Here is a 16,022-nt window from a genome sequence, read left to right on the forward strand (position 1 = left end):
TGCATATTTTTGCAGCACTTCTGCGTATGGTTGTGCAGTCGTGATGGGATTAGGTTCCACCTTTTAATCAGGCCCTACAGTATGTGAGATAACAGACTACTTCAGTGTTGGCTAACCTTGACACTCCAGCTGTTGTGGAACTATATATCCCAGCATGCCCTGCCACAGTTTTAGCATGCCCTAATAGCAAAACTGTAGCAGTGCATGCTGGGTTATGTAGTTCCATAACAGCTGGAGTGTCAAGGTTAGCCAACACTGGACTACTTGTTAGTTTTTCAAATACTTTTTATTAGGACGTTTCAAAGAGTAATAAAGTCACAATTAACATAACATAATAAAAGTGGAATCGGAAGTAAAACAGAAAAGTTACATGCAAGGTAGTTTAGGAGAGAACATGTACAAACATCAATATGGCAATGTAAATCTAAAAAACAGCTATATTGTCTGAAATGTCATACGTATATCAATATGGGAGGGGTAAAGTGAGGTCAATTTATAGAAATAATAGGTAAGGGAACAACCAGGGGGAAGTAGGGGGGACATATTATCACGCAATGAGAACTCGCATATTCGCAATAAGTCACATTGAAAGGTAATATTCAAAGTATACTAAAAGGAAGGACATAAAGAGAAAAGATTGGGCAAGATGACGCAGCAAATACCATGTGGTTGATTGAAAGATCTTATTAATTTGAAATAGGACATTCGCTGGAAGTGTAAATACATATGGTTCCCATTTCCTGTAGAATCGCTGTACCCCTCTTTCTATATGGGAGAAAGTATCCCTGCGATCACAATAAATGAATTCTAGGAGAACAGCTTGGATCTCACTAAAGGAATCGTTTTCTTGATTCACTTACGGAGAGGGTTTTCTTAGCCACTATTACAATGAGTGTGAGAATGGGAATGAGATGAGTGGTATTAGAATTCGCCTTCCATAAGCTAAAATGAGCAAATAATAGTGGTCTAGGATGGAAGGACAAGTGACCCTGGAACAGTGGGTTAATAATGAGAAGACTTTAATCCAGTAGCGTCTAATCTTTGGACACAACCTCATGCCGTGAATATAGTCTGCGGGGGATATGGCCTATGGAGGGATTTTAAATGAACCTCTTTTTAATGTGGACGAACCCAAAACCCTCAATAGTTTATCAATGGGGTGCAAAATATCCTGTAAATTAGTGAACTCTGGTAGATCTTTGGACCACGCTAAATTGAGGGAGTTCCACAATGTTTCAGGGTCCCGAGCCACTAAATCCGAGTACAGATGCCTAATGTGGAAGGAGTTTTGACATTAAAATGTGTAATTGCTATGTAAGCGTGTAAGCCAGAGAGGTATTATAAGCAGGAGGTTGAGTGGCTTTGCTGGACACAATGTCTTACCTGTAGGTACATAAGTGAGACTTAGGAATATGAAACTTGTCTCGCAGTTGCTGAAAGGAAAACTTATGGCCCCAGGGTCAATGACACACACTTCCACACAAGAAACCAGGCAATGTGCAATAATGGCAGAAATTCAGGATTACCCCAGATGGGACTATGGACCTCATTCAGAGGCGCTCACTCTGAATGAGGGCGGCCGCATCTATATATCGGCCAGCCTCCTGGCCGCTCGCTAGGCTGTGGGTGACCACCCACAGCTTTAGCGAGTGGCCAGGTTGATGCTCGCGATGGCCAAGACCATCGGGGCTTGCGATGAGACCCTTGTGGTAGGGTCTCATCTGCCACAAGCCCCAGTGAGCTTTCGGCTCTATTAGAGCTGGAAGCTCACCACTGACATCACGAGTGATGTCAGTGGGGCCGCCCCCAAATGGCAGGCGTTCCGTCGGGTACGCCTCCGTTTGGCAAGCCACCCCACCTCCCTGCCTACAAAACGGTGCGAGCTGTCGATCACCATCGACAGCCGCCCCTTTTGTAGTAAGCCACGGACAGAATTCCTCTCTCACTCCAGGGCTTGTGCACGTGCAGTGCGGCCGCTGCGCGTGCGCAGGGCCTCTACATCGACCCGCTTGCGAGTGGGTCTGAATGAGACCCTATATCTGGAGCTACTGTAGTCCCTGCGTAATTTACTTACCGCTAGCCATGCTGTATATGTATATATGAAAAAAAGGTGACTCTGTATATGGAGGGGGAGGGGGAAGTGGGCGCTCTGTATATATGAAACAGAGCTGCTGGGGCAAATGGTGCAAAAACACAATATACTGGCAAAATTATTGTAATTTAACAACCAGTCTGCATTCAAGAGGAAGAAAGCAGCATGCAAGAAGGTTTTGGCCTCCCCGATATCCAGGCTATCTGGATGTTTCTTTGGATTAAACACTTTGATAGCTTAGGTTTTTTTGTTTGCCAGATAAATTTAGTGAATTCCCTTGACATTGATCTTTGAAATTGCTAATGGGAGTATTTGGGTACAGTAAGAGAGTTTAGGGAATATTACGCTCGAGTAAAGTTGTTTTCCCAAGTAAGGAAAGGGGCATGTGCATTCTACCCCATCTGTGTCACACCGGTTTGTCTGCCCCTCCCCTTTAGAATGTAAGCTCTTGCGAGCAGGGCCTCTACCCTCTTGTGCTTCTTCTTTATTTTCATCTACTTCTTACTCCCCACCAGGGCACCTAACACTTGGTACTTATGCTCTGCTGCTTATTTGGGTGTTATGGTCACTAATGTGTCAATGTATATTATCCTTGTCCTGCAGTGTATTGTACTGTAAGTCACTTTTTTTGGTTATGTACATAGTAAGGTGCTGTAGAACACTTGTGGCGCCATATAAATAAACGATAATAGTAATAATAATGCAGTTGTCTAGTTGGGATAAAATTTTCTGTATAATAGGTGAGTAATTGAGATTATATAAATGAAGTCTCCATATATTTTACGTATTGGGGGCGATTCAATTCCACGTGATGCTGAATAGCCCTGGAGGCCATTTGGTCGGACTTAAGGATTTCTTCTCGCACCCCCCTGGGAATACGAGAAGAAATCAGGCTTAAATGTCCGGCCATGCGGCTGTTTTCCTGCTTAGGGCCATATTCAATGAGACGCGAAAAGTCGGAAAGGTTTTGCCTGTCCGCCTCTCCACCTACACCGCCAGTTTCAGAGGCGAAAACGTTTCGTGCACGTCCCCGCTTTTTGCCCTATTTAAGTCCAAACCACAGGAAAGTGGAACAGGTGGAAAGTACGGTCACAAGTGGGGAATTCAGTCTGTACTCCCAAGAAAGATGCACTAACATAGGGAATCAATGTAGATGTGTACTAATAGCCCTAATAAAAGTGTTTGTTTGGGGTACTAAAGTAATTTAAATTGCTTCTTATTAGCGTCTTTGCATTAGTGGTGAAGAATGACATAAAGCAGTATTTTTTGGTTACAATAAGTAGTCCAGTGAAATTTGGTGTACTTGAAAACGGGTGCTAGCTTATTTTTATGTCTCCTAAAGTGAAGTTTTAAAAAAACGTGAAAAACCGCCCTCATACATGCACCTGTAATCCCAAAAACACTTGGCCCCTCCTTACAGTACCCCAAGAAGTCTATTTTGCTAGTTTTTATAGTTGTCCCCCCACTTTTTTGGGGTATTCTGAGGTAATTTTTTTGCTGATTTGTCCTTTTGGGGGGCTGTCCCTAGGGTTCTGGGTAATTTCCCCACGTTTGCACCCAAAAATAAAGATTTTGCACTTTTCACCTGCTATTCATAGGCCAATCTCTTTCGCATATTATATTGCATTGAGTTTCTGCTTGGGCGAAATAGTCCTTGAATTGAATATGGGCATACTTTGAAAACAGGTGGAAAGTCAGAAACTTATCGCTAAACGGCACTTTTCGCCTCTAATTGAATACGGCCTAAGTCGGAGAATGCTGGTTCTCTCGACTAAACACCCAGGTTAAGTCGCAAGATCCGGCATCCTGCGTCTTAACCACTTGCCGACTAAGCAAACAGCGCAGTGAATTGAAAACCTCTGGGTGCTCCCTCCCAGAGCTATTCAGCATCGCGCTGAATTGAATCGCTCCCATTGATGGGTGATGTGGAATTGAGATAATAGAGGTAGAGAAAGAAGCTAATGGCAGGAGGGGGTTGAAGGTAGGATCTCAAATTTTAGGATAATAATGTGATACCCAGCAAATGAGCTGAAATGTTAATGGTTTCCATTATAGCAGGTAAAAACGTAGCTGGGTTGGAGATAAGTAACAGCATGTCGTCAGCAAATATGGATACCTTTTAGTTCTAAAGACCCAACTTATATCCCTGAATACAAGGGAATACCGAGTAAAAGCCACAGATTCCCGTACTATGGCAAACAATAGAGGGAGTGGGGGCACCTTTGCCTGGTCCCTCTTTGTATGGAGAGAGTGGAGGGGGATGTGTACAGGGTTTGTATTAGTCGTATATACTGGGGAAGGAAACCAAATCTCAGAAGGGTCTCATAGAGGTTGCCCCAGGTCACTAGGTCAAATGCATTTTCTACATCAAGTGAAGGCAAAAAATAGGAAACGCCGCCACCACCAGAAGCCACAGTAAGAGAGAGAACTGCTAGAACCGGTATTTTATACTCCCTTTGTAAGTGCCGACTAGAAGCCTGATTCATCATAGATCGCAATTGCAACTGTGTATGCAGATCGGTCGATGGTACGTACTCCGTATGCATCGCAGTGCCCATGTGCGAGTTAGCATTGTGATCGCTCTGCGAGAAAGCCATTGCAAAGTGAGTAACGGGAGGTCAGAGTTTGAGGATGGTAACATGGGAGTGGTCGGAGAAATGCAGGCTTGCCAGTCAGTTTGAATGCCGTAGCATGGGCATGTATAAATTAGCCACTGCAACCGCATGCACAGCTTGTGTACTCATTGCGTGCGACGAGGTTAGCAATTTCTGAGTAAGGTCAGGCCTGCTGTAATTGTGCGTGAGGGGCCGTTGTTACTCGATGTTCCTGATGTATACACAGGACTGCAAGGTATTACGGATGTGAGATAGCGGTAGTGGGCGTCTCTATGCTGGCTGTGCAACGACTTTGCGATTGTTTTCATTTACATATTTTCACAGCAGACCTCAGTGCGTAATCATGGCTGCGATCCGTAATGAATCCGGCCCTAAGGGCGAAGCTGATGGCAGTCTGTCTACAATATTGAATACCACCATGTTGAGTACAGGATAGGAGCAGAGATGTTTGCAATAATATATTGGTGGTTCGCAGTGGTGGCGACCAAGATTACAAACTCACAGCTGGGTCCACTGTTGTATAATGGACATCAACCTGCAAATCTTTAGGGGCCAAAATGACCACACCCCTCTATTTGGAAGAATAGGAGGCAGAGGCCAAAACCTTTTATCTAAACCTATTATGTTCAGCATGCTCAGCTTGGGTGAGGTGGGCTTCTTGCCGGGGGAGACATCTGCATGAGCCTTATTAAGAAATGTTAAAATATATTTCCTCTTAATGGGGAATTGATACCTATTAACACTCCATGAGCATATGTTAAGGATAGTCCTAAAACCAGAAAGAAGGAGGTCAACGGGGTCTACAGAATGGTCTCAATGTGTACTAGTAATTGTGAGAGAACATTAATGCAACAATAAGAGAATGGACAGGGCGAGGGAAAGGTAGCTGAAATCAAATAGCAATTCCACATATCAAGTGGGAAAAGATGAGAAGGGTGAGACCGCCTAGTGGTCATATAAACGAGAAGAACAACGAGAGAAGAAAAGAAACGTGTGTGTGTGTGTGTGTGTGTGTGTGTGTAAACAAACAATATCTTCTATATTAAAAATGGATAACCACAATGTAGGAAACCAGTAATGAAAATAAGCAGTGCACACTTGAAGAGGCCTGAAAACCTAACCGCTAACAGAGGAACCTAAGATTAAACATTACTAGACCGCTGTGTCTGCAGCAGACGTAGAAAATAATAATCCATAACAAATGTTAATGGAGTAATGGTAACAACTTGTAGGCCAAATACAGGCAGCTAAATTGGAGCGCTCCATGTCTTCCTCAATGAGGAGCTCTTGAGCGTCAGCAGGGGTGCTAAAATCTTTAAAGTCCTTGCCCTCATTGAAATGGGGGCGTGCTGGGGAGAGCAACGCAAATTTGCAGTGAGCAAGTTTTGTACAAATGGGAGCTATTCACACCGGGCCTTGCGACTTCTGCAGAATAGTTCTGGTACATGAGGAGAGAGAGTTGTTCCATGTGATCCGTCCAGCTTGGTTTGCTGCAGATCACAGCATCTTTTTGTGATGGAAACTGAGACACTGGAAGATAACAGCCCTGGGTCTGGAATCCAGGCCATCCCGAAATGGACCAAAGGAGTGTGCACTTTTGTTTTTTAAATTCGGAGTTCTCTCCGGCGATCCACATCACCGGCTGTTTCTTAATGGCTGCATCGTCTGCAGTCCCTAGGAGCCGGGTAGGGCTGGCCGAAAAGCAGAGGTGCGGCTTCCTACGGGATGCGGCTCCCTGCTACTAGCAACCCGAACTGGAAATCCTATGGGGAGGAGACACCTCCCCCTGAGTCTGCTTGATGTTTAAGTGACTGGCAGGTAGCGTTTCCAATGGGAAGCCACCTCATGTCACATCGTAGCCAGTGCAGTCACAGACTGCACTCACTACACTGAGGGTGCACATTTTACAATCCGCCTCTGATGAGCAGGGATTCATAGGTGTAAATTGTCATATGTGAAATTGACCACTAGGTGGAGGTCTATGAGAGCAAGTGTCACATAGCAGTGATAGTGCCCTCTAATTGGAGATCAGGTGTCAGGAAGAAAGTCTCCGAGAGATACTCACCCTTTCAAATACATCTGCAGATTGATGACAATTTGTGGTGTTGCAGCTAACAGGGATGCAGTAATTCCAACCCATATCAATAGAGCCACTGGATCCAGGCAGGAGGAATTCAACATGGCACCCACAGCGTGTGTGTGGCCTATAAGATGGAAAGCAAACCAGGTGCAGGGAATACTCGGGAGAATGAGTGGATTGCTTCTGGAGAGACAAGCGAGGACCTGACCAGCGGTGGCCCTGTTCGTGATGTGCACAGAAATGGCCGGGGGGCGGGTGGAGCGGGGACCCAGAAGCCAGGGGCATCCAACTGTTTAGATTCATTCCTGGTTGTCGTAGGCCACAGGTGCGATTACTGCCACTGCCAGGTGAAGACCTACCCGGCAGCCTGAATCACGGAGGCGGGCAGAGGGGGTGGAATAGAGGCAGGGCCACAGGAGATGGGCATTGTTGCAGGTCTCAGCGGTGGAATAGCAGTTTACAATAAAAATAATAATAATAAAAAATGGGTATGAAATACCGACTTCTGACTAGGATCCCTTAGTGGTGCCCTAACCCTAACCTCCCCCAGTGGTGCCTAACCCTTCCAGGGGGGGGGCCTAACCTCCTCCCGGTGGTGCCTAACCCTAAACCCGCTCCCCACAGCTTATCCCCCCCCCCTTCTTTCCCCGGGCTAACGGCACATACCCAGATCCATTGTTCAGGATTCAGGCCATCGAGATGCTGATCCCCTTCGGGATATCGGCGTCGGCATTTTGCTGGGCGTCGGGATTCTGGCGTTGGTATATTGACGCCCGCCGTCCCGTCCGCCGGCATACCCACTACATCCCATAAAAAATTGATTTTGTTTTGGATTTTCCCACTAATATCTGGTCTGGATAGTATTATTACTATTGCTACCCCTGGCAGCAATAGCAGGAGTGTGCGCTTATGATAGGTAGCGCTTAGTAGAGTTGCTGGTTTGCTGGCCACTAGATACAAACCTTGATGATGGCGGCATAGAGGGGTTTAGGATTAGGCAAGTGCTCCACAGAGGTGTCTGCATAAGCGAGCGGTTCTTCCCATGAACAAGCTGTTAATGTCCACTTTAATTTATAATGTGCAGTCCCACTTTGCAGACAATGCTGTATAATATTAATGCTACCTTAATAGATAATTCAGGCAGTGGACAAATGTTGGAGATGGCATACACCTTACTTGCAGATAACGATGCAGTCGGTTTTGCCTTTGGTGAATGTATGGGGCAGGGCTGCCATCAGAGATTGTGGGGCCCAGTAAAAATTAAAAGGGCAGGGCCCCCACCTCATGGATCACAGGCATCCCCCAAAGCCCTGGTGGATGCAGTGATGTTGCATTGAGCCCTGGTACCCAGAACAGGCACATGCTAAGAAGCTCTCTCCATGGTAGTGACAAGCCCCACAAGCCCCCATTTTTTCCATGGGCTTCAATATGCCACCTAAAATGGGTTTATTCAGGATTTTAACAATACAAATATATAGAGCTATAGAAATAGAGCTATATACTGTTAGTTATTAGCCAGAACTCAACCATTTCAATGCAAGTTGTGGTTATCCTCTGCCTGCCCATTGTACTGTGGCTTGTGTTAAATCTCAGTGGATTTGCTATTTGGCTGCAATATTCAAGATGTATACATAATAGCTACATATAATGTAGGTTTGAGATTGTTTGCACATAAGTAACTCAAACAGAAAAAAAGTACACAAGTCAAATGGTAACGAGCTTGTATAAAATCAAATCAGTTTTGAAATGACAATGGGCCATATTCAATTAGCAGCGATAATATCGGCTGATTATCGGTTGATTTTTATCGCACCCGCAATAATTTATCGCCCTTATATAGTGAGAAACAGGAGAAAAGATTTCTCTACCTCAGACCTGGAGAAATAAAATGCAAAATCCCTATTTTTGCCTAAAAATGTGGGGATTTCTTTCAGAACCCTTTGGACACCCCTCTAATGATAAATTAGCACATTTTTTTTTTTTTTGTAAGTTGCGTACTTCGTCGATAAAACCACGCACATTTGTGGCAAAAAAAACCCCATTTGAAAATGGGTTTCCAGTATTGTGTCTGGTTTTTCGGGCGGCCGTATGGATGCGACAAGTGTATTAAACATCACACATGGCTGCAGCAGGTGTTTTTTTTAACAGTTTTTACTTGAAACCCATTTTCAACGTAGGCAACTTACGATTTTTTTTCTGATCATTTATCATTGGGGGGGGGGGGGGCTGTCCTTCAGAAAGAAATACCCACATTTATATTATCGCCGCTAATTGAATATGGCCAAATGTATACATTTAGCGTGAATTGTCTGAGATTGTATGTATAGACAAGTGTTTAGAAAATGAAACAAAATAGTTTTATCTTAGAGTGTGTGCTCTTTTTAATGACTTCAGCTAAAGTACATGAGGAGATTACAAGCACATTATTATATAGCCAGACTGTAATTTTGTAAGTGTATAAATCCCTGTAAAGATAAGCATTAAAGATTTTGTACCATCCTTCCAAAAATAAGGACACTTTGGTAATTGTGGTATTAGTAAGAATGTAACGTTTAACATTTTAGTTGCAGAAATCAATGGGGGAGAATTCAGTTGTGTTTGCTCACCCGATTGCCCATCTAAACTGATGGAGCAATTTTCAATATTGTCATGTTTCTTGCATGCCATTTCTCTCAAACGACCGTTTGAGTGCCCGAAAGAGGGACTGTCTGTGAACTACGTAATTTACAGACATATCGCGTCGATTGTGCTGCACAGCCGATGGCAGATATATCTGTCCATCGTGGTGTGAACGGGCGGTCAGCCTACCACCATAACGGGACCCGCTGCTCCCTGGAAGATGATGGTCGTTCAGTGTATATGAACGACCATCATTTACAGATATATCTGCATATCACTCGATCTACAGATATAACTTTGCAGTGTGTACCCAACTTAAGGGCCTGATTCAGAGATGGACCCAATGCTGCTGATTGTACAGTTGAGTGATTACTCTACTCCACAAAATGTAAAGAATTCTCTGCATCTGGCATGTGAGTGTGTGTTGTCGCCTCATTTAGGGATCCTGAATTCAGTGTAAAAATCAGATTTTCTCTATCACGTCACATTTATTAGATACACGCAAATAACAAAAGCAGCAATAGCTATATCTGAAGATAGTAAGATGATAAGTGAGCATTTCAAGTAATCTCTATTTAATAGAAATATTCTCATCATTAATTTTATGAAATACTAAAAAAACTACAGAAATGCTTAAAAACATCAGAAACTAAACCTTAGAAACTCTTAACTATCCAAATTAGCTGTAATGTGATTGTTAATAAAAGATAAACTGTAAAGTAATTTTGCTTTAGGGAAATAGGATGTTGACACTTTCTGTGTACAGTGTCCCATTGGTCTCTCTAAAAAGGAACCAGCAGTAGTTCCCCATCATTGGAGGGTCCCAGTGTCCTTGGTAGTGACGCTGAATTGTCTGAAAATCATGGTGAAAACGTTCCCCCTGTTCATCACTTACACTACACAGGCTGTCAGGGAAATAAATGGGAATGTAAAAAGTGAATCTTATGTAACATTCTACAACCCATATTTTTGTAGTTGTCCAATAGTTCATTCATGATGGACATGTATGTAGTTGGCCTCTTTTCTGTTCCCTAAGTCCACGCACAGCAGCCTTGAAGTAGGACCAAGCTTTAATTACTTAATCTGTAAGTATTTTCCTTATTTTGGCGCCAACAAATATGCCTTCATTTAGCGTCTCTACTGTCCCATAAACAGAGACCAGCAGTACTTTCTAAATCCACCTTGCCAACCTAACAGTGCAACTACCTCGACAACAAAGATTCCATCCATGAATCTTATACTTGATTCCCTCCAACAACACAGCTATACTGTCATAAGTTACTTTCATGTTCACTGCTTGGGGCCGGAGGCACTGAAGGGAGTCTTGATGAGCACTTAGTGTGATTAAATGCCTTTAATTTTCCAATTTAAAGTTTTCACAATATCTCAAAAACCTTACATCATATCACATTTCTGATGGTATATTGGACTTACCCATACCTTGCGGTAAAGTTGGCTATATGAATCCCTTTAGCACTTGTCCAGAGAATGCTATTGGGTGCATATTTTAGCTAGCCAGTCGTGTTTTTAACACCAAGGTCCTGTTTGACACCGAATCAGTACATCCCTACTGGTGCTAACTATTAAGTGCTACATTAGAAGGACGTTTGTTGTACAAGTGAGTGATGAAATGCTTAGATCCTTCCTTTACCTGCTTGGTTGAAGGACCAGTTAATCTCAGTGTGTGTGACTGAGAATGGAGACCGGGGTCTCCCAAATCCTCAAGCAGCTCATATTTTCATGAATTTTTTTTATAGTGCACAGAAGATAGTATTGAATGTGCTAATATCTCTGTACGGGATATGTTCAGCGTCCCAGCGGTTGGGATGCTGGCACTTACATTACCAATGCTGGAATCCCAGCCGCCGGGATAAGTAGTGATGTTGGGGGGAGGGGGGGGTGGTGGTTAGGATTAGGCACTAGGGGGATGGTTATGGTTAGGCAGTAAGGGGGGCAGGTTAAGGTTTAGGGTACTGGGTGGGGGAGGTTAGGTTTAGGCACTGGGGGGGAGGTTAGCATACGGACCAACAAGTGTCGGTATGCTAACCCTGTCGTGATGTCAGCGTTGGGATTCTGACTGCCGGGATCCCGAACACCGGCATCCCATACCCAACCCTCTGTACATATGTAAGATTTACTATGGCATTAGTACATTTAATGATGGGAGAGATGTGTTCTAACAGTTTTTTTTCTCTCATCAGCTTAAGAAAAGCCTGGCCAATGTTGGATATCAAGCGTTAAAGCGGCCCGTCTTCAGCCAAACTCTTGGGGTTAGTACGTTTTGTAACCTTTTTTTTTTTTTAAATTCAAGTAGAGAACTGTGCTGAAATAAATCTAATATACACAGCTGTGTGTGTACTGACCGCACCAGCCAGCGCTGCGCTAACAAACCATGAAGCCGGCCAGGGTAATTCCCTTACTGGCAACCCCTTCCCCAGCGACCCCGTCACCTGGTGCGTGCTGCAGCAGCGCATGTACAGTGTTATGAATGATCGGCAGTGGTGTCATTACGCATGCCGCTGTGCTGGCTCTTCTGTCCCAGGGCCACCTAGGGAGAGAAGCGGGAGACGAGTGCAACTGCAAGCTTACGGTGCAAACTGGCTGCAAGCCCACCTCTCTGCTCCTGAGGAACCCCCAGCAGCACTGGAATCCATTAAAAAAAATAAAAAAAAATAAATATATATATATATATAAAATCTATATTATTTATTGTTGCACTGTATGTGTGTGTATATATATATATGTGTGTATGTATATATATATATATATATATATATATATATACACAAATGTGTGTGTGTGTGTATGCATGTATATGTGTGTGTATATATATATATATATATATATATATATATATATGCGTATATATATATATATGCGTATATATATATGTGTATATATATATGTGTGTGTGTATATATGTGTATATATATATATATATATATTTTATATTCCAAGGTTGATCCGGCACTCAAAATATAATAGAAGTATGTGCCAGGGTGCCTTCTGTAAGTGTCCAATATTCATGCAAATAATCAGCGGCACTCCTGGACTGGTGTCATAAGCAAAAAGAGATTTAATACATGCCAAACTGCCGACGTTTCAGAGCCAGACACGGCCCTTTTCTCAAGGCTGGCATAACAATATTAAATTTATAAACAGCTGCTGCTTCTGGAGCTCTGAGCTCCATGTGTGCGCTGTGCAGGTTGCTGTTGATGCTGCCACTATGAAGGATTAGGTGATGTTAACACGTCCATATCCTCATTGTGCCAGGCAGCGTTTCTGATACAGTATGTTGAACATACATATGATTTTGACATCTATAAACTTGTGATTTGAAAGACACTAGTCTTGAAAAAGGTCATAAATTGGACCGAAACGTCGACACAACCAAATATGGTGTCTGACTTTAACGTCTAAAAGTTTTTTGAAGAAAAATGTCTCAATAAAATCAATAATTTTTAAGTGAGTGCCTTCATCTGAGAAATTCACAGATATTTCTTATATATATATATATATATATATATATATATATATATATAACCAACGTACCAGGCGGCACTCAGAGTCCATGGTCTCTGAGTGCCGCCTGGTACGTTGGTTATTTAGCGAGGACCCTGTTCTCTGATAAGGAAGGCACCAGAGCAAGTATTTATATATCGATTTCAGTGAGTGCCGGATCATTGTGCAGTGTGTGTATATGTGTGTATATATATATCAATTTAGACTTCTTTCCTGGGTTTTAAGTTCAGGAAATCTGGTACATGTATTAGCACAAGCAGTGGAGGAATGTGTGGTTGAGGTTGGTCACGTGAGGGATTCAAGGGGGGCCCCTAAACACATCAGTGTACCGGGCCCCAAAATTTCTGTTGCCGGCTCTGGGTAGCATTAATAACTCACTTTCTATTGAGTTTGGAATAAACATTTTGGAGGTTGTGGAATGCTAAGGGACCTCTGAGATACTGGCTACATTTGTAAGGAATCAATTCAACGCGAATTCAATAGCGCCGGGATGGAGCTCCCAGAGCTATTCAATTCAGAGCGCTGTTAACCCCGACTAAGTATTTCTTCTCGCACCCTCCTGGGGTGTGAGCAGAAATCCGACAAAACTACAGGCGCGTTGCTGTTTTCTGCCCTTAGCGCCACGGAAACAGCATCGCACCGGGTAGTTTAGTCGGAAAATGGCAGTTCTCGTGACTAAACACCATGTTTAAGGCGCTAGGGGTGCGAGAACCAGCATTCTCTGACAAAACCGCGCTCTCAATAGACTAGCTCTGGTAGCTCCTTCCCAGCGCTATTCAATTCGCGTTGGATTAAATCGAGTCTTAAATGTTTGAATATTTGTGAATGTAAATATTTTGGAGATATTGCGCTTATACAGGTCCATGAATTATGCTATGAATACTGCCAGCAAAGTATCACATTACAATTGTTATAATGGAATGTTTCTTTTGGCATAGCAATGTTTTATAGACCACATTTATTTAGAAAGCAATGCTTTAGTTCACAAGGCCGTGCTCCAAAGCAATGTCGCAGATCTCAGTGCTATGTCCAGGAGCTTGGAGTGAAGTGTGTTGGGGTTGTGACTATATGTATATATGACTTTGTTTTATAGAGAATACGGTGTACGTGATAACATTTGCAGCGCACATACTCCGGAGCAGAGCGTGCACAAATGCAACGCCGTGTTGTACGCAACTCAGTCTTCAACTTGTGACTGAAGGGGTATATCTTGTGTGTAATATATGTCAGTTACATTAGTCTCATCAATTTCTGCCATACTTCTAATGTCTGCATCTCTCAATCTGACATTGAAGCAGAAATGTAATGTACTGCACAAGATGCAAATTATAGTGAGCTACACGGACCGTGTCCTTATTCTGTATGTCCTGGACAACTGTATTTGTGTGAATGGACCTGAATACCCCAAAAATTTAGATGTTTAGTTAAACATCCAGTGATATCTGCTGATGGCTCTGTTTTCACTTTGGGAAGGTGTGCTTAGTGACCTGGTAGCTCTTAATAAGCTGCTGTAACCCATAGCAACCAATCAGATATTTTGCTTTCATTTACTAGCAATATTTCACCCTAATTTGGACTTTACAGCACCTTTTTTTTAACGAATGAACTGTGCACCAGTTTTAATAAATGCTCTCTGCATGCTTTAATGTTACTGTTATGTCGTCTTCAGAGAGTAGCGTGTCCCTTTTTCTAGTTAAGGTTGACGGCGTTGTCTTCCCGGTACACTTGCACAGAATGGATAGACTATACGTATGCAGTGAGTCAAATTAGGTCGTCTTCCATTAGAATACATTTCTAACTACACTATGCCCTATAATTATCCATGGGGTGGAGCCTGTCCTGCGTCATTGATTATCCATATTTATCTACAGTTTAAAAGCCGCTTTTGTAGCGCAATCAGTCCACGTCTCTTTTTAACATATTCAGCCTTTTTTCCCTTTCAAAGTTTTGCTGGTTCAGCTGTGGTGCCAGTGAATGGGCACACTCCTACAATGCACTGAGAGCTGCTGACATGGTCACTCATCTGCTGGAGCTGACATCACAGATGAAGGAGAAAATAGGTGGCCAATTACATGTATAATGAGGAAAAGAATGCACTATAGAAAGCAATCAGCTAGCTGAGTATGGACGTTGGGAAGTGCAACTGATTTGTAGTTATAAATATGGGAACTTATACTTTGTTTTCCCAGTTGCACCTGTTAGCATTTGTATTTCCTCTCACAAGAGACAGTCCATTATGTTTTACTTCTGTCCAAACATACTCCGGCAGATCTGCTCCTTGCCTTTGGCCAAGCATACTGTATATTTTTAAAATGTAATTACATCTGTAAAAGTCTTGACTAGATAAATGTATTAATCAACATGTACTTATATAGCAGCAGCAAATTATGGGAGCAAAACCGTAATTAAACAAGACTGGGTAATAACAGACGGGCTGAGAGGTGAGAGGGCCCTGCTCGCAAGCTTACAATCTATAGGGAAATAGGTGTTTTATACGGGAGGATATTGCTTATTGGTCCAGCCAAGTTGCAGATGTGTTTGGTGAAGATGTTGTAAACTATAGTTAATGAATAGAATTGGGGTCAGCACTGATTAATGAAGTTTACTGAGGATCTGCAAAATAGTAATTGTAGAGGTAGCATGACAGTCAGGATGGGTTAGCGTATATTTGGCTACAGGTTAGGGGGTATATTTACTAAAGTTTGGGTTTTTAGAAGTGGAGATGTTGCCCATAGTAACCAATCAGATTCTACTTAACATTTATCTAGCACCTTCTAGAAGATGATAGCTAGAATCTGGTTGCTGTGGACAACATCTCCACTTCTAATAATCCGCACTTTAGTAAATATACCTTTTAGGGTGGGATTCAGTGTGGCCATTTGTAGCAGATAAATCCAGAATAAATATTAATGAAAGTAGGAAGAGTTTAATGAGCGAAGTCCGTTCTGCAGGTTCCCGCAGAGAGATTGTAGACCAGGTGTGTAAACAATTGATTAAAGGGGAAGTTAATGAGACGACAGTATATATATATATATATATATATATATATGATAGTATGGGCGTTATGGAAGAAGGGAGTGGGAAAAGGATGAAT

General features: G+C 42.8%; 1 protein-coding gene across 2 annotated transcripts in view; it reads left to right on the plus strand.

Annotated features, from left to right (window-relative positions):
• The window catches only part of FRYL (FRY like transcription coactivator), a 310,032-nt gene that overhangs the window by 38,203 nt on the left and 255,807 nt on the right, over window positions 1-16,022 (plus strand). Inside the window, exon 2 of one of the 2 annotated variants that reach the window (XM_088475243.1) lies at window positions 11,608-11,676. The exons of the other annotated variant lie outside the window; for it this stretch is intronic. The gene's annotated coding sequence lies outside the window, so the exon portion shown is untranslated. The remainder of the gene's footprint in view (window positions 1-11,607; window positions 11,677-16,022) is intronic. 2 annotated transcript variants of the gene reach the window in all.

The sequence above is a fragment of the Taudactylus pleione genome, unplaced genomic scaffold, assembly GCF_031769625.1.
Source record: "Taudactylus pleione unplaced genomic scaffold, aTauple2 ptg000169l, whole genome shotgun sequence".
NCBI classification, from domain to species: Eukaryota; Metazoa; Chordata; class Amphibia; order Anura; family Myobatrachidae; genus Taudactylus; species Taudactylus pleione.